Source organism: Schistocerca serialis, chromosome 3 (genome assembly GCF_023864345.2).
Source record: "Schistocerca serialis cubense isolate TAMUIC-IGC-003099 chromosome 3, iqSchSeri2.2, whole genome shotgun sequence".
Classification (NCBI taxonomy): domain Eukaryota; kingdom Metazoa; phylum Arthropoda; class Insecta; order Orthoptera; family Acrididae; genus Schistocerca; species Schistocerca serialis.
Window position 1 is genome coordinate 37,166,087 of NC_064640.1, and position 16,798 is coordinate 37,182,884.

The following is a 16,798-nucleotide window of genomic DNA, read 5'->3' on the forward strand; positions in this document are numbered from 1 at the left end:
CATCCCAGTCTAACTGCTGTAGGCTTTCCCTGAAATTTGCAATTGTTAAATCGTTGACTGAACGTACTACTTTGGAGGACTGTTTAGTATTGCTGAATGGAGCTATGTCATATATTGTAACTAGCTGTGCACCATGATCAGAAAGACCATTCTCAACAGGCTGAGCATTTATCTGGTTAAACTTATCTTGGTCTATAAAGAAGTTATCTATCAGTGAGCTGCTATCCTTTACCACCCGAGTAGGAAAATCAATAACGGGTGTCAAATTGAAAGAACCGAGTAATACTTCAAGGTCATTTTTCCTATTACCCTCTTTCAGAGAATCTACATTGAAGTCCCCACAAATAATAATTTGCTTCCCCCTGTCTGACAGATAGCACAACAAGGAGTCCAAAGTTTTCAGAAATAGATGAAAATTTCCTGATGGGGACCTATATACAGTTACAATTATAAATGTGCCTTTATTTAATTTAAGCTCACAGGCACATGCTTCGATATGTTTCTCTACACAAAACTTTTTTGTTTCTATACTTTTTGCACAATGATAACTTTTGACATATATGGCAACTCCTCCTTTCTTCATATTTTCTCTCATTACATGTGCAGAGAGCTAATAACCACTTACATTTACCTTATCCATATCAGTAACAATGTGATGCTCAGACAGGCATAGTATATCTATTTCATTCTCAGGTTCTAAATCTTCTAAACAAACCAGAAGCTCATCTACTTTATTCTTTAAACTCCCAATATTTTGATGAAATATACTTACATTATTTTTAATTATACTTTTATGAGAACCTTTCCTTATTCTAACATTTGCAACAAAAACTTTGTCGAGAAAACAACTCTGGCACATTGCCTATTAGGCATGGCGAAACACATGACAGAACAGCAAAAACACCAACGATGCCATCGACGAGTAAAAGTACTATGATGTCCTTGAAAAACAAAGTGGACCAGGCACACATAGCCTGGAGCAGTGTGATAATTTCCATGTAATACCTAATAAAAAATCAACACACCTCTAGGTGGTTATGTTACAACTGTTCCACTTCCAACATGGTTCTGATCAGTTTACAGCAAATCTGTCAGTCGTTTCCGTCAAAACAGTGCGATTAACAAGCAGGTTTATAGATTGTACGTCTCGATCAGATTCTTATGGGCTGAATGACACAACATCTAACTAAAAATAAAAACATTGTGATGACACATGTTATTAACTAAAAGCCAAATGTATGAAGACCTCATTCCTATTAAACTTATAACTATGCAACAACATATGAACCAAAATATGATAATCTTAGCATAATGTAACATGCAACCTTTTACTTTACTCCATACATGTTTTAGTCTGACATAAGTGTTGTACTTCAATCGATTTCTTAGTTTTGATTGATTCCTGTTCCACTGCATTTGGGAGTGCGATGATACAGATACCCATAGGTGTATCGCAAATAGAGAAAAATTTGAGACAATATTGTTTTTGCTTACTTGAGGGGCGAAAGGACTTCACTAGACCTTTCTGACCAACATGACTGAATGTTATTTCTGTTTTCTGCCCTCGGCCAGGAGCTTGTGGAGTGTTTGAGCCACCATCGTTTTTATGTTGCTCTCTTATCCTTAGGGGAAAGTCGACAACATTTCTGATAATATCTCTTTGCTCACAGTTCCTTAATTCTGTAACTGGAGCCAGCATTGTGGTACCGTGGGTACCTCTTTGATATCATGGAAATCTATCAGGAGAACATCCCACAAAGTTTGCTGCTGTGCGTGGCATACTGCACATAAACTGGCCAATTCTTCCACTATTTGTTCTGCTTATTTTGAGACTGGTTAACAAAATAAGACGCGAACAGGGTAAATTACCTAAAACTTAATATTGCGGTAATGGAAAATGCTACTGATGAGTGGTTTTCACAGAATGGATTGGTAGTCAGAGGTTCATATTGTTTGCCGCCCAACAGTTTGGTACAGTACTTTTACAGTGTACTTTTTTAAATGGATTCCTACTGCAGGTGAATCGTGAACATTTCCAACGTCTATATTACGTCTCTTACAAGAAGGGCAACCATTGCAGTCCTCCCTTGTCGGATTTGGTGGCAGAATTTCAATGATTTCTGCTAGTTGATGGCTCTGCCAGGTTATCGGCAGTTGCATTCAAATATATGACTGTTGATTAACCTAGAAAATTGTTCCAACTGCCTCGTCTTTCTGGATCCAGTCGGACGTAACCGTTTCCTCCGGATGGCCATTCCCTTTCATTCCTCCAAACGTTATATATCTATGATGACACACGATAATTTCCTTCATGAATTCTCCCCTTCGTTCTCGCATCATGTGCCTCGTACGGAAACTCTACCTGGTGGGGAACGTTCTTGAAAGCTTCCACGTTATCCCTGCATTGGGTGGCAAGTACCTGTTGATAATTAATGGGAAAATTCATATAACATAAAGTGTTTATGCCGCTCGCACTACGGTGCAACTAGGAATTGTTTCTTCTTAAGTAAGGACTCAAAACGATTTACCGGGTTCATATACCCTAAAGTTTCTAAATCTTTACTCATCATAATCTCTTGCATTATGTGATCCTGCATCTCACGTGACCAACAGCTGGCGAGGAAAGCCTCTCTGAACTCCTTGTATGATTTGTAGGTGTTACCAACCATTTCATGTGTCCACAGATAAACACTAATTTATAATCCAATGACCAGGATGTCGTTGTTCATCGATCAAACTCAGCGATCCAAGCCTTTGGATGATGTAGTGTATTCACAGTGTCCTGATATTTTTGGAAGTTCTGAACTGACGTAAAGTGTTTCTAATCGAATGCCGTGTCTTCTCTTGCCCCCACTTTTATCCCAGCTCATGGCGTGTAGCCTCATGATGCATGCTGCTACTACTCTGTCCCGTGTTATTTTCATAGCTAATGTGCATGTAGCATGTACTGAGTGGCACATAATTATGTGACAGATCTATCCATAAGTCACAGCTCGCGACTTGTGGCACGCTGACTTGGGGAGCACATAATATATTGATCACCTGGTTCTGTTACATGAGACCACAATCCTCCATTTACTGCTCGATATTTTTTAGACAGTCATTGTCCTCTTTGATATCTTTCCAGCATGATCTTCCTCCTGCGATACCTTAACCCTCGTTTCTTTATCGTCAATAATTTCTATTTTCTCAGTATTTTTTGTGTAATCTTTCTGAGTTCTTCGACATTGCTTCTTGAGTTTTCTCCACTATCTTCAGATCCCGTTCCTGTAGTGTGGCTATATCTTTCTTAGTTTGACTGATAGCGCTGTAGACTACCTCTGCATGTTAATAGCTACTGGCGCCACTGTCTTGACATTGTTCTCTTCTATCATACCTCCTTGCACATCTTTCTCAGCTTCGGTTGCTACATCCTTTGCCTCAGCTGACATGCTCTTAACTTCTGCCACCTCTCCTTTGATTTTCTCCATATCTTCTGTCAATCTTGCTACAAATTACTTGTATTCCCATTACCTGTATCTTTCTACCACTTCCACATTTCCTATAAATCTCTTTCCCAAGTCCATAGTTTCTATCTGTCTGCACCTCATCTGAGATCTCGACTTCTTTTTGTCTCCTTTATTTAACTACATTCTATACGAACTCTAGGATGGGGTCCATCCGAGTATTGTTCCCAGTAGTAGACAGTGTCGAGGTGCTTGAATGCTATATTTAACGGCACTTCATTGTCATAAGAAGTGTATCGTAATCCCCTATTGAACTGTTTTGTATTTTTACCATTGCATCAGCGTATCGAAAATCGACTGCTTCTTCATCTTCATTTACACCGTTTGCATCATCTGGTTAATTGCAATGTGGTGCTGCTTTCTCCATATCTTCTGCACTTGTGCCTGGCTGTTGTGTGAGAAAGTTATCCACCGCCTCTCCAGACCTCTATTTTGACTATCTTCCATGTCATTAAAACATTCGCTCTTATCCTCCGCCAATACTAGCCTCGCTTTGCCACTAATCCTCATTCACATGACAGTCTAACCTATGAGCATGTAAATGAAACTGACTGTGTCACTATGCCTGATATAAGAACTCTGTCCTGACACAACATATACATAGATAATCAACCTTTCTAGAAACTATACAAGGGTTATACGAAAGCTGTTATATCAAATAGATCTACAATCGAACCTACAAAGCCAGAGAAAAAATGCTGCAGTGAATGGAGGTATTACTGATGATGTGCCAGCAATCATACACACATCAAGTATTGCATCACCCCGGTTCCCAGAACTCCTGAAGATAGACGTTGACTGTGGATATTTTATCAAAGACGCAGTCCCTTTGACTGATGAATTCTTCTTTGGTTATCAGCCGAGTGGTGGCGTCGTCTTGTCGCAACGTTTCGATGAGTTTCGTACCCATCATCTTTTGGTGAAGCGTCGGAATGCTGTGTTCTGCATATCTATATAGCTGCTTGGCCGTCGTCCGATTCTGTAGGCCAGACCATTACATTCCTCCGGAAGGGGTCACCGTGTCGGTGGTGGTGAGGGGCCGCGACGCGGTCCGGCGTCGAGACCCAGTGGCTATCCAGTCTGTCTGCGGACGCCGCGGCCTTCAGATTGGAATGTCCCTGACGTATTTTGCCAATTGCAGGAGTCCACGCTGCACTGAGTTGAAAACCGCTATCCCTGTTTACTAAATTGTTGTGCAGACGTATCTACACTGCCTCTTTGAAGATCGAATCCCAGAAACAGTTAGCGCAGCACAGTTTTTTCGAATTCTAAGGTGTGTCCCTCAATAATGCTATGTTTCGCTACCACGGACTTGTTTGTCAGTCATAGTCGTACGTTCCTGATGTGTTCAGTACAGCGCTGGGAGATACATCGTTGTGTCTGCCCGATATATTCCAACCCACATTCGCACTCAATACTATAAATGCCCGGAGTCTGCAACCCCAGCTGGTCTTTTGTTGAGCCAAGTATATCTTTAAGTCCCTACTTAAACCTAACTAACCTAAGAACATCACACACATCCATGCCAGGGGCAGGATTCAAACCTGCGACCGTAGCGGTCGCGTGGTTCCATACTGAAGCGCCTAGAGCCCCTCGGCCACACCGGCCGGCTTCACTGTTCAGAGATGTCACTAAACCCTCCCAAAGATGTAAACAACCACGCATGAGCTGCGCCTATTAGACGGAGGGGGTCCAACAGCCGATCAGTTCCCGTCATTCCACCAGGAAGGAAGTAGTAGTTCAACGACACTTAGACGCTCAATACCGCGGGTGGATCGCGTCCGCCTTCTTACTTTGTGCCAAGAAGGGCCCTCAACAAGGGAAGTGTCCAGGCTTCTCGGAGTGAACCAAAGCGTTATTGCTCGGACAGGGGGGAGATACAGAGATATAGAAGCTGTCAATGATATGCCTCGCTCAGGCCGCCCAAGGGCTGCTACTGCAGTGGATGGCCGCTACCTACGGATTAAGGCTCGGAGGAAGCGTGACAGCAACGCCCCCACGTTGAATAATGTTTTTCGTGCAGAGACAGTGGAGCCGGTATACGATACTGGTGGTCATGGAAGGCGCTGTAGCGGCTGTACGATATTTAAATGCCATCCTCCGACGGATAGTGCAAACACATCGGCAGCATATTGGCGAGACATTCGTCTTCATGGATGGCAGTTCTGAGCCCCATCGTGCACATCTAGTGAATGACTTCCTTCAGGATAACGACATCGCTCGACTAGAGTGGCCATAATATTCTCCAGTCATTAACCCTATCGAAAATGCCTGGGATATATTGGAAATGGCTGTTTATGGACGACGTATCCCACCAACCACTCTGAGGGACCTACGCCTAATCGCCATTGCGGAGTGGGATAATCTGGGCTAACAGTACCTTGATGACAATTGTTATACTATGCCACGACGAATACAAGCAAGCATCAACGCAAGAGGACGTGCTACTGGGTATTAGAAGTACCAGTGTGTACAGCAGTCTGCACCACCACCTCTGAAGGTCTCGCTGTATGGAAGTACAACATGCAATGTGTGGTTTTCATGAGGAATAAAAAGGGCAGAAATGATTATTATGTTGATCTTTACTCCTATTTTTTGTACAGGTTCCAGAACTCTTGGAACTGAGGTGATGCAAAACTTTTTTTGATGTGTGTACTACAACTACCCGGAATGTAAGATGAAACATTTACCGTTTTTTATTTTATTCAATAATTAAAGCTATGGAAGACCTGGCAAAAGTTTTACCGTGCCGTGAATCGGAATGCTGCAATTTGTGAAAAAGTCTGGCAGGAAACTTCCTGGCAGGTTACAACTATGTGCTGTAGCGAAACATTGTAAGGTTATGGTTCAGGATATTCTATGACTGAAAACAACTGTGTAAGCTGTAATGACATTGTTTAATATTCCAATTTTGTCACGTAAATACACGCTTTTCCACAGTTTACAATGTGACAATGTTGAGGCAGTTGTCAAAAATGACGCTAAAAATCGTTCAAATGGCTCTGAGCACTATGGGACTTAACTTCTCAGGTCATCAGTCCCCTACAACTTAGAACTACTTAAACCTAGCTAACCTAAGGGCATCACACACATCTATGCCCGAGGCAGGATTCGAACCTGCGACCATAGCGGTCGCGCAGTTCCAGACTGTAGCGCCTAGAACTGCTCGGCCACCCGGCCGGCCGAAAATGACGCATCTCGGCCTCTGAAAGTGAACTAATTCTATACACAACAGTATTAAATTGATACCCTCAGATAGTTAAATAATCCTAAACACAACAATATTAAATTTTAACTAGAAGTTTCTTTACGAAATCACTCTTACAATTACGTTATAGTACTACGATAAATCATCCGATTCCGGTTCCAAGTTCGGTACTATTTTTAGGATGACAGTCAATTCTATGGAGAAAGGTTACTTTCCTGACGAGTCGAGCTAAAGATTACACAAGGTCACTCGAGTTTACAGTGGACGAAAGCTGGTGAACCAACAACTTTATGCCTCTGCACGCCATATTTACCTTAGCTGCGATGATTGTCACCTGCCTGACTGCTCTCGCCCACTGAAATTCCTATAAAAATCTAATTAAGCCTTTGCTGAATTTTCCAACAGAAACTCTCCCTTATGTTTCTCGATATGCGAGAAAACATGAACTCATCCCTAGTCTCAGAATATGGCGATATACACGCGCATGGCTGGAGAAACATGCATATTATAATGCCCTCTCAGTTCTTGCAAGAACCATTAACTAACTATCCACTTCGTTTCTCCACAGTTGGAGCTCAACGATGCTGTAGCTGATTTATAGCTGGAGGTCTGCCACTGTGAACGCAGTGTTCACACAAATTTCCTCTGCGTCGTACAGAGCAGAATGCACTGCATTCTACACTTGACGCCAGTTCAGAGAACAGTCCCCTCAAAATATCCGTCTTGTCTTTTCCGTAGCCGAACTCTCTCCCCAACTGGGTTCTTTCATCTCCACGTCACGGCTTTTCTCGACCAACAGGAGCGTTTCTCTTATTTTGTGGACACTCTCTACCAGACGCCTAAAAAGGTACATGTGCCTATCACATGTATACCTCTTGCAGTTCACGTGATCGAATGTGCAAGTGGTTTTGTTCGTATCCCGTTGGCATTCCGAAACGCAGTTTTCTAAAGCTTCTTTCTGTCGTACTTCTCGCAGCCCCGTTACTAGCACTGCTGTATGTGGCAACTGCTCGGTAGCTGACCGTCGCTATGGACGCGACCCTTGAGAGCTTTCTGTAGTGCCTCTTGCGGTGTGGTCCCTGCATCTGTCTGCACTGCCTTCCGCACAAAACGTTTCCTCTCGCTACTTGCTCCACCTTCTGCTGATTGACATCTCTTATATAGAAGTGGTGTATCAATACTGTCAACTGAATGTCATCCGTTTTGCGTTACATACCAATAGGCAAATCTGCTCATTACTGCCAAAGTAATTTAGGTGTCATAATCACCTCCCTGTGATGATGTATGAACCCTTATGTAAAGTGTAAAATTGACCTTCATTTGTTCTGTAACCTTACAACTGTAGCCGTCACTGCCAAACGTAGATGTTGGTGTGCGGTGGAGGAATGTTAGACGTGGAGGGAAGCTGTCAGGATGCACCGTATTAAAACACGTCCATGATCTTTAAGTGTTTTATTATTCTTAGCTACAGTGCCGCATTCCTCTCTGTCTAAGTCACAGGGTCCCGCTATGCCGAGGACGCCACTTCGCTGTCTGCAAAACAGCTTGGCACGGAAAGGCTACCTCAGCAACTCATGCAACGAACTGCAGTGTGCCGGCTGTGTACAGCCTTGGAGTTTTGATGACGTCAGGATGCGCTGGCAGCCGACTCAGCGGCCTTCGCCTAGGGATGTCTCCAACGTGTGTTGGGAGCCAACAGGACTGCCGCCGGAGGGAACCGTCATGTGGCCCACTGCTGGCTCGCTATGGTCCACGTGTTTGACTCGGAGATCCGAAACAGGGACCCACCGTGGACTGGAATGCTGGCGCCGCATCTGCTGCTGCGTGTAGCCGGTGGTGCGACATGCTCCGCCATATAGACTGCCAGTAAAAAGCCAGCTAAATGGTACCGCTATGTTGATGACACATCTGTAGTGTGGACTCATGGTGAAGAAGAGCTGGATGTCTTCTTGGTGCATCTGAACAGTATTAACCCAAAGATATAGTTTACGATTGAGAAAGAGGCTAACGATCAACTCAATTGCCTGGATGTGTCAGCAACTAAACAGGTGGATGGGACGCTGGGCCACAAGGTATATAGAAAGAACACTCACACGGATCGATACCTCCACAACGAATCAGACCATAATCCTAGGCAAAAAAGAGGTGTCTTGAAAACCTTGGAGATCAGAGCCAACAAAACCTGTGAGCCGGCTTACTTGCAAGATGAAATAAATCACTTACGGTCAGCCTTAATGAAAGATGGATATACCAGCAAGGAAATTGATCGAGCCCTCCATCAAGGAAGAAAAGAAGCCAGAAGTCAAGAACAACAACGGTCCCCTACTGGAAAAGTTTTCCTACCATTCATTAATAAAGTCATGGACTGTATCGGAAAAGTCCTGGCCAGGTATGGGATTGAAACAATCTTCAGACCCACCAAGAAGATTAAGGAATATTTAAGAAGTGCGAAAGACGCCCCACACCCCCCAGCAACATCTGGGGTATACAAAATTCCATGCAGTTGTGGATCAGTATATATTGGAACAACGAAAAGAATTGTAAACACCCGCTTAGCCGAACATATAAGAAACTGTCGCTTAGGACACATCGAAAAATCGGTCGTAGCTGAGCATATTTTTCTAGATGGGAACAAGGAAATTAAATTTAATAAGACACGCGTTCTAGCACAAACATACCATTATCATGCGCGCATGTATAGAAAAGAAATAGAGATTCACAAACACCATAATAATTTTAATAGAAAAGAGGAAGGTTTGAAGTTGGACAAAATATGGATGTCGACGTTGCGCCAGCAAAATGACAATCGATTACTCTTAATCGAGAATGATGACGCCTTCCAAGGACAGGCATATCGTCGGCATCACGTGACGAATGGTGGTGCCCTCTATGCGCTCTATAAATGCGAGATGACCTAGAGCCTCAGTGGCAGTAGCCGGACGACCTCAGAATATGTCTCCCGCAGATGGAGACGAAACGTTAGGTGGAAATTTTATACATAGACCACGGCCTCTCAGCCCGGACGTTTCAACTGAAGACAACACCGGCCGTGAAAGCCTCCATTGTATGACTACCTATTCTTCTTCTACTGTATTTCTTTCCCCCGATCTTGTCAATCGTTCCATAATGGGTAGCTTTGAAACATGAAATAGTGAAGACAGCAGAGGATCAATTAGGTAAAAAGACGAGGGCTAGCAGAAATCCTTGGGTGACAGAAGAAATACTGAATTTAATTTATGAAAGGAGAAAATATGAAAATGCAGTAAATGAAATAGGCAAAAAGGAATACGAACGTCTGAAAAATGAGATCGACAGGAAGTGCAAAGTGGCTAAGCAGGGATGGCTAGAGGACAAATGTAAGGATGTAGAGGCATTTATCACTAGGGGTAAAAAAGATACTGCGTACAGGAAAATTCAAGAGACCTTTGGAGAAAAGGGAACCATTAGTATGAATATCAAGAGCTCAGATAGAAACCCAGTTCTAAGCAACGTAGGGTAAGCAGAAAGGTGGAAGGAGTATACAGAGGGTCAATACAAGGGTGATGTACTTGAGGACAATATTATGGAAATGGGAGAGGACGTAGATGAATATGAAATGGGAGATATGATAGTGCGTGAAGAGTTTGACAGAGCACTAAAAGATATAAGTCGAAACAAGGCCCCAGGAGTAGACAACATTCCATTAGAACTATTGACAGTCTTGGGAGAGCCAGCCCTAACAAAACTCTACCATGTGGTGAGCAAGATGTACCAGACATGTGATATTACCCACAGATTTCAAGAAGAATATAACAATTTCAATCCCAAAGAAAGTAGATGTTGACAGATGTGAAAATTACCGAACGATCAGTTTAATAAGTCACAGCTACAAATTACTAACAGGAATTTTTTATAGACGAATGGAAAAACTGGTAGAAGCCGACCTTGGGGAAGATCAGTTTGGATTCCGTAGAAATGTTGTAACACTTGAGGCAATACTGACCCTACGACTTATCGTAGAAGATAGATTAAGGAACGGTAAACCTACGTTTCTAGCATTTGTAGACTTAGAGAAAGCTTTTGACAATGTTGACTGAAATAATCTCTTTCAAATTCTGAAGGTGGCAGGGGTAAAATACAGGGAGCGAAAGACTATTTACAATTTGTACAGAAACCAGATGGCAGTTATAAGAGTCGAGGGACATGAAAGGAAAACATTGGTTGGGAAGGGAATGAGACAGGGTCGTAGCCTGTCCCTGATTTTATTCAGTCTGAATATTGAGATAGCAGTAAAGGAAACAAAAGAAAAATTCGGAGTAGGAATTAAAATCCATGGAGAAGAAATGAAAACTTCGAGGTTTGCCGGTGACACGGTAATTCTGTCAGAGACAGCGAAGGACCTGGAAGAGTAGTGAATGGAATGGACAGTGTCTTGAAAGTAGGATTTAAGTTGAATATCAGCAAAAGCTAACCGAGGATAATAGAATGTAGTCGAATTAAATCGGTTGATGCCGTGGGAATTAGATTAGGAAATGAGACACTTAAAGTAGTAAAGGAGTTTTGCCATTTGGGGAGCAAAATAACTGATGATGGTGGAAGTAGAGAGGATATAAAATGTAGACTGGCAATGGCAAGGAAAGCGTTTCTGAAGAAAAGAAATTTGTTAACATCGTGTATAGATTTAAGTGTCAGGATGTCGTTTCTGAAAGTATTTGTATGGAGTGTAGCCATGTATGGAAGTGAAACATGGACGACAAATAGTTTATACAAGAATAGAATAGAAGGTTTGGAAATGTGGTGCTACAGAAGAATGCTGAAGATCTGATGAGTAGATCACGTAAGTAATGAGGAGTTACTGAATAGAATTGGGGAGAAGAGAAATTTGTGGCACAACTTGACTAGAAGAAGGATCGGTTGGTAGGACATGTTCTGAGGTATCAAGCGATCACCAATTTAGTATTGGATGGCAGCGTGGAGGGTAAAAATCGTAGAAGTAGACCAAGAGATGAATACACTAAGCAGATTCAGAAGGATGTAGGTTGCAGTAGGTACTGGGAGATGAAGAAGTTTGCACAGGATAGAGTAGCATGGACAGCTGCATCAAACCAGTCTCTGGACCACAACAACAACGATGTTACGATGTGGTCGTGCTTTTCATGGAGGGGTCTTGCACCCCTTGTTGTTTTGCGTGGCACTATTGCAGCACAGGCTTTCATTGCTTTTTTAAGCATCTTCTTGCTTCCGACTGCTGAAAAGCAATTTGGGGATAGAGATAGCATTTTTCAACAGCACGTATTCATAAAGCACGGCCTGTGTTGGACTGGTTACACGACAGTAACATCGCTGTAATGGACTAGCCTGCACAGAGCCCTGATCTGAATCCTATAGAATACCTTTGGGATGTTTTGGAACGCCGATTTCGTGCTAGGCCTCACCGACCGACGTTGATTCCTCTCCACAATGCAGCACACCGTGAAGAATTGTCTGCCATTCCCCAAAAAACTTTCCAGCACCTAATTGGACGTATGCCTGAGAAAGTGGAAGCTGTCCTCAAGGCTAAGGTTGGGCAACATCATACTGAATTGCAGCATTACCGATGGAGGGTCCTACGAACTTGTAAGTCATTTTGAACCAGGTGCCCGGATACTTTTTATCACATAGAGTAGCACACCTCTGGACGGGCCCAAGCAATGCAGTCCATCACGATAGCCACGCCCTGGGTGACCACTTCTACTTCGATCCTCTCTCCATGTCATCCTTGGTTCTGCTCTCCTAGTCGGTGTCCCTAAAAGAATTCGCTCCAAAGGTCTTTCGAAAAAGACCTACTGCCCCAGAATACGCTCCACGTGGAGCATGAAAAGTAAACACTACCAGCTGATATGCGGCAGCCTCTCTTTACTCCAACCGCATAAACATATTCCAATGCACAGTCTCCGCCATGCGATGGCCAAAATCACTCCCCCAGAGAGACAGCTTTAATCTAAAGTTTGCAGATACCCTTGATACGCCTTGCGACGTCACTGTCTGACTTCTAATGACGATGCTTAACATTTGTGCTTGCGTTATATCGTCTGGCATGGAAAATTGACATTCCCGACTGAAGGACTATTGCATCGTTCTTCTTAACAAGACAGGCACATCAGTATCGTATTTATCCGCTGATACAAGGTAGTGGTTTTTAATTAAAATATACTCACCTCTAGAGGAATTACATGCTGTTGTAGTTGTGGTTTTCAGTCCCGAGACTGCTACTCTGTCCCGTGCAAGCTTCTTCATCCCCAGTACCTACTGCAACCTACATCCTTTTGAATCTGCTAGGTGTATTCATCTCTTGGTCTCCCTCTGCGATTTTTACCCTCCACGCTGCCCTCCAATACTAAATAAGTTATCCCTTGATGCCTCAGAACATGTCCTACCAACCAATCCCTTCTTCTAGTCAAGTTATGCCACAAACTTCTCTTCTCCCCAATCCTATTCAATACCTCCTCATTAGTTATGTGATCTACCCATCTAATCTTCAGCATTTTCTGTAGCACCACATTTCGAAAGCTTCTATTCTCTTCTCGTCTAAACTATTTATCGTCCATGTTTCATTAGCATACCTGGCTACACTTCATACAAATACTTTCCGAACCGACTTCCTGACACTCAAATCTATACTCAATGTTAACGAATTTTTCTTCTTCTGAAACGCTTTCCTTGCCATTGCCAGTTTACATTTTATATTCTCTCTACTTCGACCATTATCAGTTATTTTGCTCCTCAAATAGCAAAACTCATCTACTACTGTAAATGTCTCATTTCCTAATCTAATTCCCTCAGCATCAACCGATTTAATACCACTACAGTCTATTATCCTCGGTTAGCTTTTGCTGATGTTCATCTTTAATTCTACTTTCAAGACACAATCCATTCCGTTTAACTGCTCTTCCAAGTCCTTTGCTGTCTCTGACAAAATTACAATGTCATTGGCGAACCTCAAAGTTTTTATTTCTTCGCTATGGATTTTAATACATACTCCGAATTTTTCTTTTGTTTCCTTCACTGCTTGCTCAATATACAGATTGAATAACATCGGGGAGAGTCTACAACCCTGTCTCACTCCCTTCCCAACCATTGCTTCCCTTTCATGCCCCTCGACTCTTATAACTGCCATCTGGTTCCTGTACAAATTGTAAGTAGCCTTTCGCTCCCTATATTTTACCCCTGACACCTTCAGAATTTTAGAGAGAGTATTCCAGTCCACATTGTAGAAAGCTTTCTGTAAGTCTACAAATTACATAATGTATATAAAAGTACAGGTTGTGACGCAGGAACGACGACATATGATTTGGGTCCGTGCATGGATAGTGCATGGATAGCCAAATCAGTTAAGGCGACTGGTCGCGCAAAGTGGGAAATTCAGGTTTGAATCCTGGTCTAGCATAAAGTTGCGGAGTCTGCGTTCGTTTATGCAGCTGATTGTTGTTCGCATTACCAACGGTGAAAAATTTCATATACTCGATAAAGTTTCAGTCGTCGCAGTGCCTGTTCATTTGGACATGCATGCATGTCCGTAGGAAACCTGTATCGTTGTAGTTAACAACAAGGGCACTGCAATATCGTATTTTAACATTACTTCTATGTGACGTAGGGTTTCCATATTCCTCCCTCTGCCACGGTTCTATGTGGTTGCGGAGAAGAAGAACATGGAGACCAAATATTGGTATGATATGCTTGGAACACAGATCACATGAACGTACATGAAAGTGTTCTTGAGGATCTGGGTCAACAGTTTCCCAGCATCCTCCAAATCTTGTCAGCATACAACGGTATAGTAACGTATAAAATGCTCTACAGGTTTGTCAACAGCGCCTACATCCAGATATATTACCCTGTGCTGCCAATCTAACGCTTTTGATAATTAGAATTCCACAGGAATACCAAAGAACAATTTAATTATGTTTCCACGTGTTGCCCAGCAAAATAAATATCTGATTACTAGTGTATGTACACGTATAACTGTAATATCCAAATATGACCTTACCGATGGTTTTACTGTAAAGACAGGGATTAGTGCTCATTATGACATAATATCAATGAAGATTAATAAAGTTAATAAATCAACCAAGAACGCTAGAAGAGTATTTTCGCTAGAAATAGGAGATTAATAGTTGGTATCATTCCTCTTAGAGAATGAGTGGAGATAATTTTGTTCCGCTATGTTGGACATAGTGGAATTATGAGCAAAATCTAAGCAGATCGTACGCTGAGATGACAACGTCATGGGATACCTCAAAATATCGTGTTTGGCCTCCTTTTGCGCGGCCTAGTACAGTAACCCGAATTGGCATGGACTCAACAAGTTGTTGGAAGTCCTTTGCACTATGGTGTCTCTATAACCGTCCATAATTGCGGAAGTGTTGCCAGTGCTGAATTTTGTGCATGAACAGATCTCTCGATAATTTTCCATAAATGTTCAATGTGATTCAGGTCAGACGATGTGGGTGGCCAAATCATTCGCTCGAACTGTCCTGAATGTTCTTCAAACCAATCGGGAACAACTGTGGTCCATTGACATGGCGCACTGTCTTCCACAAAAGTTCCATCGGTGTTTGGGTACGTGAGGTACATGAATGGCTGTAAATAGTCTCCAAGTAGCCGAGCATAACGATTCCCAGGCAATGATCCATGTAAACAGATCCCACACCATTATGGAGCCACCACCATGTTGTACAGTGCCTTCTTGAAAACTTGTGTCTATGGCTTCGTGTGGTCTGCATCACACTCGAACCCTACCGCCAGTTCTTACCAGCTGAAATCGGGATTCATGTGAACAGACCACCGTTTTCCAACCGCTTAGGTTCCAACCGATATCGCCACGAGCCCAGGATCGTCTGTTGCCATAGCCCATTAACGTCAGTTCGTCGTAAGTCCCACACTGATTTCTGCGGTTATTTCATGCTTGCTGTTCACACTGACAACTACACAAACGTCGCTGCTCTCGGTCGTTAGCAGGCCGCGATGGCCGAGCGGTTCTAGGCGCTTCAGTCCAGACCTACGTCGCTACTACGGTTGCAGGTTCGAATCCTGCCTCGGGCATGGATGTGTGTGATGTCCTTAGGTTAGTTAGGTTTAAGTAGTTCTAAATTTATGGGACTGATGAACTCAGATGTTAAGTCATATATTGCTTAGAGCCATTTGAACCAGTTTTGAAGCTCTCGGGTGTTAAATGAAGCCCGTTGGAGACAACGCAGCACGTGGTATGAGATAATGGCTGAAATTTTATATTCTCTGCAAACTACTGACCCTGTGGATCTCGGAATATTGAGTTCCCTAACGATTTCAAAACTGAATGTTTCATGTTTCTATCTCGAACTATCTCTCCGCCCTCAAAGTCTGTTACTGTTCTTCGTGCTTCCATAGTTGTTTTGGAAACCTTTTCACATGAATCACCTGAGTACAAATGACAGTTCGGCCAATTCACTGCCATTCTCCCATTGTGTGCGTGATACTAACGCCATCTATAGATGATTATATCGTTCTTCCATGACTTTCGTCACCTCGGTGTAAATCACGATCTAGATAAAGGATATGCCGAGCATGTGGATTAAACAAGGGAGAAACCCATCGTGGTTTAATAAAGTCATTCGTAAAATGCTGGGTATGCTAAGTTTGTTACACCCTAGGTTCAAAACAAAATGTACAAATGACAACAGGCAAAAGTTAGTAGAAATTCGTGCTTCTGTAAAGAAATCGCTGCGTGAAGCATGCTGCAGCTATCAGCGCCATACTTCAGTTAAGGTTCTAACCAAGAACTTGAGAAAATTCTCGAGCTTCGTAAAATCGCTAATAGTGGAAAAAAACTAGTTACCACGTCCGGATTGAATCTCTTATTTAGCTTGCACTTATCGCAAATCTCAGGCTCACAAGTCAGAGTGAAGCGAATGAAAAAAACACAACGCAGGAAGGGTAAAAGAACAGAGCCGCTAAATTAAAGATTAACGTCCTTAAAATCTGTTTCCTGCATAATTCCGGAACATATTCTCATTTCGAATACAATAAAGTTCCTTGAGACGGAAAAGCTCCTGCTCACAAATTTGCACAGGTTTAGAAAGCACTGCTC